Source organism: Anser cygnoides, chromosome 1 (assembly GCF_040182565.1).
Source record: "Anser cygnoides isolate HZ-2024a breed goose chromosome 1, Taihu_goose_T2T_genome, whole genome shotgun sequence".
NCBI classification, from domain to species: domain Eukaryota; kingdom Metazoa; phylum Chordata; class Aves; order Anseriformes; family Anatidae; genus Anser; species Anser cygnoides.
Genome location: NC_089873.1, coordinates 38,677,661 through 38,687,038, shown reverse-complemented (window position 1 = coordinate 38,687,038; position 9,378 = coordinate 38,677,661). Strand labels below are relative to the sequence as shown.

Sequence of the window (9,378 nt, the reverse complement as noted above, 5' to 3'; positions counted from 1 at the left end):
GGGGCCCTTTTTGTTTTTCTCGCCCCCGTCTCTTCTTTGCTGTCGTCCCTCGTAACCCCTCGCGACAGTGGTCAGGGTGACGGCCGCTCCCTGAAGCCGTGGGGTTGCGGTAAACAAAACGTGTTGTGGCACTGAAGCACCGAGGAGACGGAGCTTGTTGCTAATAGCAAGCCCCAAAGAGTCTGAATTTCCCCTACAGAGCCTCACCTCCACTAAAATTCGCTAAAAGTTGCAGGCAGGTGTTGGTTATCTCGCCAACCTCGCCTCAGACACCACCAGCAGCTCTGCCGTGCCCGCCGGTTCTGTTCTGAAGCATCACGTTTTGTTTTGTTTTGGTATAAACAGCCTTGAGACCTCTGATTTAACCTTGTGCTTTTGTAAATCCAGCTGCAGCATGTGCGTACGAGAGAAGGCCTCTTTATGTCAACTTCTCTCCAAAAGGTGGAAGCTTGCTTATAGACCACGTAAATTCAGTGGCAAAAATGTCAAGTGTTGCTCGCCTGGCGAATAGGCTGACACCTTTGGATACCAATTCGATTTGCAATGCTCATTTGTTCTTTTGTTGTTGTTTTCACCAATATTTAGGAAAGCAGCAAAAAGCTTTACATCCAAAGAGAAATGGACAACGTGAACTATAGTCCTGTCATCTCCCTACTCTGTAATTTCAAATTTCTGCTAAATGTAGGGTAGTTAGGAGAATGTTATTTTGACAGGTACTCATTCGTTGCTACACTTCAACTATACAATGGTTAGTTTTCAGCCTGACTCCCTTTTCTAATTCTCAGGTTTATTGTTTGCTCACGATGACACTTAAAACTTATATTTGAATAGTGAAAAGATTTGTTAAGGAACAGGAGTGCTGCAAATTGCGTGTGAAGGTAAGCTATAGCAGAGAGAGCACTGCCGCAACTCAATAACGCTGATTTTCCATGACAACTAACTTGCCCAAACAAGCAGTGGATAGCTGCCTGGACTTGTCCTTTGGCCAGAGACAGATTTTCAGCAAGAATGTCACCTTGTAAAAATTCCTGTAGCGGTTTAAATTGAGATACTTGTGTGATGATGGATTTTCAAGATGAGCTTGTTATCCCTGTAGAGTGTAAAGCTCAAGGTCTACTGATGGGCAGCGGAGAAGCTGCACCAATTCCACAGAGTGTGCTTACCTTCTGTTAGCACCAGAGGTTCAAGACAAACAGACATCTGCTTTAAGTGGAATGTCTTGCCATTGGCAAAGTTAGGTATCTGCCTATTTCCATCCAGCACACAAATCACTGAGATCCTTAGCTAGCTTGATCTTTAGCAATTACTTCTACACAAAAATGCAAGAGGTTTGAACTTAATGGCAGTGGTCAGTAGATCTAACACTGAACAGTAACCTTATCAATGCTCAGACTTGTTCTGATGTGGCACACAAACTGTATTCCTATACAAAATGCATGTTACTGAACTGAAGTAAAACAAATAGAGTATTCATCTAGTTCTTCTGAACATTTACTGAACACATTACTGAACATTTTGTCTTAAAGATGGTATTATTTTACTCAGGCCATGTGGATATAAAGGTGCTTTTTAAATTATCACTAAGTTTTCTACGTTAATATAGTCCAATACTAAACTGGTTGCTATTACTTTATTTTTTCCACTTCTCAGCCAACAAGCATCTTAGCCAACATGCATCTTGTGACCAATGTATTTGTGATTAGATTGTGATTCTTTAAAGAATAACTTCCCTTGGCATTTCATTAATTGCTAAGAGAGAAAAAAAAAAAAAGAACAGTTTATGTCTAGAATTTTTCTGTCTAGAATTTTTATCTCTCCTCAAGGACAATCTTATCTCTTTTCTCAGCCAGACTAATCTCAAGTAAGAGGAGGCAGCTAGTAGGTAAATTATGCTCTCTGTGCTTTGCTAAAGATAGGGGGATGTTTTCTGACGTGAAGTACTGCACCGCTTTTGTCCCATTTCTCACTAAGACAGCGCGTGGTATTTCATCAACATGCACAATTATTTTCTTATGCTTGATAATTCTGGACAAGCATAATTAAAGGTTTTACTTGAAGGGTAATAACCCTGTATAGTTACAAGAGCTGACTTCCTCACTGCTTCAAGGTCCTAAAAAGAAAAGGAGACATCACTATACCTTAGTAGGTTTTCAACCTCTGTGCATTTATTTTTGTTGTTACAGAAAATATCTGGAGCACATGTAGTCCATCTACCTTCACTGGAGATACCCACCTTACACCATTGTTAACTTATATAGTATATGAGATCCATATTAATATAAAATCAGGTTCTAACTGCAGACATTTCATTGTTTAATGCTTTTGATTTAAATTATTTCTCCAAGCTGGATCTGTTCCACCTATAGGCACGTATCCCAGAAGAAAGATGGGTTGCTGTGCTGCAGGGATGCCCAACTCAAATGAAGAGATGGGTCATAAAAAAGCTTCAGTTTCAGATTTTTGTCACCACCCTTTTTTTTTTTCCCCAGTATGTCCCTCTTACTCTTTCTTAGTTTGCATGAAATTGTCCAAAGTTCCCATAAGATGATCAAAGGCATAGGTGGCCAGGGTTTTCAGTTCTGATTTCCAGTCTCTCTTGTGATGCTTGACTATCGGGTGGGTTAACCTCATGTGCAGTCTATCCACTGCTCCCAGGGCAAAACCCAAACAGCCTCTGGGGCCACAGGCTGTGCTGGCGGACCCTTCCTTAAGCCTCAGGCTGTATCTCTGTCAGTGTGACAAAGCTGTGATCAGCCCGGTTACAGACTGTCAGGCACAGTGAGATAACAGGATAGAGGGAAAAGTGGGCTGCGGTGCAGCTGGGGCCTGTGTGGCTTAATGAGGCCTGCGGCCAGGCCCGTCTGCTCCAGCCACGACCCCACGTGCCCCGCAGTGGGTCGGCACACTTCTGTGTAAGGATCAGGGAGAGAGTTTTTTTCTTCCATGACCTTCCTGTTCTCTTCTGTAAGAAAGAACACACTTGAGAGAAAGTCTGCTTCAGAGAACTTACCTGAATTCTTCATAAGCTAGGACCTATCCCAACAGAGAGGTCTGTCAGTATCACCAGAAACCTCATACTGTAAACCAAATTCTATTAAACAAAAAGGGGATGAAGCCTTCCTTGGGGCAATTTCGATCAAACTAATGCCAAGTGGAAATAAAGAGCAGGGCTCGGCAGTGGTGAGAACCCAAAGGCCGCATTCAGCGCTCTTGCAGGTGTTTAACAGGGAACGCCGGGTTCTACTTTGCTGTTAAACTTCTGTTTGCTGCTGTGCCGCATTCAACCTTCTTTATTTTGAAAAATGTAGGTGGGCTGCCAAAGATGGTCTCAAACAAAATGTTTCTCTAACAGCTGTTCACGAGCTTGTTCAGGTAAGCACTGCTCTTCTGAAGTGTTAAGGGCAAGCAGCTTCAAAAACACCTGGAGCTGGACCAATCCCACATCAGAAGACAGATTTTTTTTTCTTCTTTTGTTTACTTGACATACACATTCCTTCATGCATCTGGGAGACACTAGTTTCTGTCTGTCTGCTCAAATCTGATTCCTATTTGGTAGCAGCTCAGTCAGCCAGAAGCAAAATTAAATGAAACAATAGTGGCAAAAATACAAGACTATTATCTTGAATTTCTGCTTAGAAGTGCTCAAAATCTAACATAGAATGAAAGTTGGTTTTGTGTGTGGTTTTTCTTTCTTTTTTCTTTTTTTTTCCTCTATATTTCTGTTCAGTCCTCGCTTTTGAAAGAAGCTTGTGGAGTGATTCTAAAGAATAGAGAAGGAAAAAAACTCAGAAAAAGGTTCTTCTGATTCCCGGAAGCTTTGGTGACAAATATCACTGAGTGACCAAACTCTGATTTTCTCCTACTGCTGTTAAGCAGGGGCGAAGTATGTGGCTAGGTTGAGACCATTTCCTGCTCTGCTAATCTGTAGCTGTGAAGATTGAACAATCCTGTGATCTATCCTCCTGGAGGAGTACTTGATGGCATGTAATTAGATCAAAGAAAGCCTTTTTTAACAATGGTCATCTGCCTCGTTCAAGCAAATTAGGATGACACCAGTTCAGTTTAGAACTGTTTCTTTAATTCAGTGGTAAATTGTCATTCAAATGTACCACTCGGCTTAGCACAAAACACATTTCTGTTCAAGGGAGGCGCCCAGAAGGGTGTGTGGCGTGCACATGGGACTCAAGTGAAAGACAGATGTCTTCCAGAAGCTCCCGAGGAGAGCCTGAAATGGATTTACAGTCTGAAATGTGTTCAGGGAGAACCTAGCTCTGTTAGAGGCTGCGAGCAAGCACTGCCTGCTCAGGATGCCATATAGGGACAGAAGGACAGGGAGGGACAGAACTGCAGCTGGTGATGAGGTCAGGCCTGCTGGAGTCAGGCTGCAGTTTGGGTTAGGGGAGGGGAAGATAAAAACGAATTCTAACTGCCTGGCTGTGATTTGAACTGTTTGTTACTAACACCAGCACCCAGCAGGGTGTTACATCGCACAAGCAGCTTCCTAACTCGGACCCGTTCTGTGTCTGGTCATGTAGCTCCTAGAATTGTCCCAGCCCTGCCAACCCATTTCTCCACATCTCTCCTGCATGCTCCCATTCTTGCTTTCTAACTGCCTGTTATATAAGAAATAATAGTCTTTTTTTTGTTTCTTTTTTTTTTTCCCCACCATAAAGTTACTATAAATGCCCTCCCTTGCAGACTTTATGACTTTATTGTGGTCAGCTCCACAGTTTAATGTTTGGTTGATGCAGTTTTATTGACTGGTATATGCTTTTACTTTACACAGAAAGAACTGCCTGTTCCTGAAAAAGCCTCAGCATTTTCCTTTTGCTGACATGATTGATGTGACATAAATTACAAAGTCACCTTTATACTGGTATCAAATCGATCTCTGCTTTTGAAAGCATAGCTTTGCCAACACAGCTTTTAACATAGAGTAAAACAACAATCCTAGTAGTTAGGCAAGTAGTTTGGAGCGCTTACTAGAGGCTTTGCCAGTATCTGGGGTAGCCTCAACTTGAAATCTTGAAGGTTATTTGAGTAATTTCACACCAAGAGTCCCCTGGCATCACAAACAGGCTACATTCGGAACCTTGAACGTGTATTCCAAAGCCCACTTTGGAAATGGGTTTGTTGAGAAGATGAGTTTCCTCAGAGTTGCCTTGAGATTAGGTCTCCTCCAAACCAGGCATGGATGCATATAGCTCCTGAAATAAACAGCTGTACCTGGCTAAGTCATCCTTCTGAAGAGCTGCATTGCTTTCCTGGCTACCAGCTCTGCATTTTTCTTTATCTGTATGCCCTCCCTTGATTCAGGTGGGTCTTGATAAAATGTCACCTCACCATCTAGTTGCTGGCATGCAACTAACAACTTGCTGCCAAGCAAGACAAGAAGTTTTTTTATAGTGTCCAGTTGTCTGCCATGGAATTAACACTTGCTTTACCACAAACATGAAATAACCACGTCTAAGTAAGGAACACATTCACACCACAGGAACCTAGAGGTTCTCTCTGGACTGGAGTAGTAACATCAGCATAATATATGAGAGAGAAGTGGTGCAGTTTTAGTAGGAGGGGAGCTACATCTGTGCTAGATCTATCATCTTTCAGTGACTATAGTGTTACGGACTTCACTGAATGATGTTTTGTCGATCTGGTGAAATTAGGAAACTCTGACTTTCACAGATGTCCTGAAGCATCCTGAATCACAGTCAGAAAATCAACCTGAACTCCATCTGAGACCCAAACCAAGAAGATGACGATCTGTGGACTTCTAATAGTGAGTTTGCACATACAGCACTGCTCTTAGTCAACATGCAAACGTAAATCACTGTGCAACTCTTTTTCCAGACAGTGATTATTCCATGCTCTTTCCCTTTTCACTTCAAAATGGTGGCTGTACTTGGTCTGTTTGAGAAGCTAGCTTATAGGAAAGACATAGAAGAAGAAAAAGGCAGGCTTTTTAGATCAAGGGCCAGTGTGTGTAAATATAGGAATGACAAGCTGGAAGAGTACAAAATGAATTCAGCAATGAATCCCAGACAGCTACTGAAAACCTTGTACCAAGGTTTTCCTTTACCTAGCTGGCAAAGTAGTCCGTGAGACGGTGCTTTGTACCTCAAGCACATTGAGCTTTACACAGAAAACAGGGAATACTGGAGAGGCAGTCTTCCTGAAGTTTTCTAATCTTTAAGTTTGCATAGCTTGATGAATATGCAGTAAAGTTTTATTTATTATTATGTTCCCAGTAGTGTATTACTGTTCTAATTAAAAGAGATCTGAAGGGGAGTTACATAAGATTTATACAGATATTCTTCTTCAACCGGCCTAACATTCAAACAGCCTAATTACCATACAGTTGAAGTGGGCCACACGTTATAATTCCATCCTGAGTGACCCTTTCTCAGATTTCTTGTTCTAGCAAAGAAGGTTTATATTTCTGAAATCTCTTTGAACTTGAGTCCTTTGCTTTTATTTATGGGTGATCATGTGGTTTATTTCCTGCAGCCGCATGCATGACTTTTCTGTACTTAGGTGTCCACAAAGGACATAACTAGTCATCTTGCTCTCCACTGGCCAGGATTGTCTAAGTACCTTATCAATGTGATGTATTCATATTAATGAATGTTAAGGATGTGATGAATAATGTTTATTCACTGATGTTCTTAATGTTCCTGTTTGGGACCTCTTCCTTCCATTGGTCCTGACAGTTTGTCCCTTGTTCTCACAAAGGCTACTTGCCTAAAAAAACAACCAACCAACCAAAAAACAAAAACAAAAACAAAACAAAACAAAAAAAAACACAAACACAGAAGGCACCTATTTAGCCTCCAGCATTTAGGCTCCACCCGTGTATCAACTGTATCAATTTCCCATTCTACAGCTACTCACAATACATCTCTGAGACCCTTTTTCCTATTCAAACACCTGGTAAGAAAGGGCCTGCGAAGTAGAGACTAAACCTCACCTCCCAGAATTAACAGACCATGACTGTAAAGGGAGAACAAAGCAGGAAACACTTCCCTGCTTTAACAGAACATGCAAATGTCTCTAAAGATCTTGGGGTTCTCTGCAAAAATCATTTCTCTTTCAATTACAAGTAACCACAGAGAAAAAAAAAAAAAAAAAAAACTTTTTCTGGGGAAGACTTTTAAGGCCAGGTGCAAGGAGCTAAGCACAGGTACTTGAGCTGGCTGAGAAGATAGCTGGGTGTTCCTGGGAGGGATTTCGTGACCCAAAGGGATGCTGCAGGCAGTTCTCCATCGGTTACAACAGCCTTGATGATTAATCTGCTTGTGCCAACTTGGGTGACGAAGCCCTGGAACGTGACAGTCACAGACTTCTCCTGAATCACGGGGAAGGCTCTTATATACATCTGCCACTCTCAAAGCTGCAGTGAGAAAGTAACAAAGTGGAATTTTGGCATTCTGGAGTTCACATGCTCTTTTACATATACCTCTTAATTTCTCTACTTGCTTCCTTTGGTGTCTTTCTTCTCATACCTGCATATTCTTTGTCTCCTTCTCCCCTCCTTTCAGATTTTGTTAGTATTTCCATAGTCTATTCAAAATATACAGTCTCTAAACATATGAAAAAAAAGTTTCATATAAAGTTCTTGTAAAGTGTTCTGCAAATACTCTTACGTGTCTTAATTTTTCTATAGTTATGTGTAAAAAAGTTTTCTAGAAGTGGCTCAATACAGAAGCATATAGCTGGAAGGTTTACTTCTTTAATAGCATTTTAATATCCGTATATTTGACACCCTGCCTTTCTTGCTTTACTGTAGAGTTTTAGTTTTTCACAGCTCCCATCTGAAAGTCACCTGGTACCGGTTTCCAGCATGTTTTATCCCAAGGAGGACTCTGATGGGTCCAGCTGCGCTACAGAAACTTGAATAAGTGCTTTCTTTTTTTTTTTTTTTTTTTCTGACTAAATATGGAGCAGGAAAATGAAGGGGAATCCCTTACCGCTGCTGCCCTGCAAATTGAAACCTCTTTTTGAGTAACAGGTGGGCAATACAGAGGAGGATAACATCAACCATCTTAATCAGCAAGGCGAGGTTTGCAGAGGAGAGGTTGTGCCAATCCAACTGGTATATAAACTTTTGAAGGATGCGTAGGTCATTAATCTTGGTTTTCTGCCACCTCCCCTGGCTACATTAGTCGGTCTGACAGACATTACTCAGTTTACAAACCTAGTCTCGCTCAGCCTTAGACTATGCTGGCTTTGTAAGGTTTGTCAGTGACGGTTTTGCCAGTGATTCTGCCATCTGGTGGAGATTTTTTTTTTTTCCATCTTAAATATGCAAAGAAAGGCTCTATGAAATAAATGAAGAAAAATTTCACAAACCCATTGATGCCACTGGAAAAGCAGGACACAAACTCTGATTGCAGATGAAAAAGTCATGCCAAGTGTTTGCTTTGTGCTCTGCTTTGTTCCGTTAAAGATTTAATATCTCCATTATCTCTTGCCACCACAGAGAGCAAGTCCATGGACTTTGGGGCATTCTTTCATTCAGCTGGTTTCACAACACCCATGTTAACCCCCAAGTAGATCACCCACATCATTCTTTTAGCTGTGGCAGCTTTGATTCTGTGAGCTTTTCTTGGCAGTTTCTTCTGCCTTTCCTGTGTACCTGGTGAGATATGCAGGCACTGCGTTTTGACTTTTGACCTACTTTACTTATCTTAAAACCATGTGGTTCAGCTATGAGCCAAGGCCAGCGAGGAAACAGCACGGTGGAACATTTTGAGAGGAATGCAAATCCATTCTGAGAGGATCCCAAATCCACCTTTACTGTCTGTAAGACAGTGCTGCATCATGACTTACCTGGCTGTCAGAAGACGGGCTGCAGTTTCCTTGCTCGAGCAAAACAAGCCTTCTGCAGGCATACCCAGAAACGCGGTGCAGTCCTACTTGAGAGCACAGGTCTTCTGGCTCTCAGCACCACAACACAGTTTCAAGAAGATTCATGAGAACATTTGTTTTCTCTAACTTCTACTGAAGGAGGATTGGTAGAACACAGACCATCCCTTTCGGCAGATACTTTGCCTATCCTGATCTGGAACTCTTTAACTTTTTAACTCTCAGTGCAGGAGATGCCACAGTATCTCGTCTCCTCTTTCTTACAAGATGGAGCATAGGTAAAGCTGCAGAGACCCATCGACTTGGGCATGTCTTACTCTGTTCCTGATTCCGCAAAAGAGAGAGGTCCCACTCCTCTCTTCCTCTCCTCACTGCTGGCTGCGAGCTCTGACGGTGAGACCTTTTTGGGCAGCGGTGTGGTGTCGGGTTGACTCAGGCCTCTTGCACAGTGAGGCAGCGCAGGCGAGCCCGTCAGCCGGCTCACTGCAAGCACATCCCGAGCTCAGCTAACGC

At 42.2% G+C, this 9,378-nt stretch overlaps 1 long non-coding RNA gene across 1 annotated transcript; it reads left to right on the top strand.

Moving 5' to 3' along the window:
- The first annotated feature begins 49 nt into the window (after positions 1-49).
- On the top strand, positions 50-8,952 carry LOC136790170 (uncharacterized). Its single transcript, XR_010829633.1, has 2 exons — positions 50-5,779; positions 8,480-8,952. It is a non-coding gene; the product is annotated as an uncharacterized lncRNA (long non-coding RNA).
- The last annotated feature ends 426 nt before the right edge of the window (positions 8,953-9,378 follow it).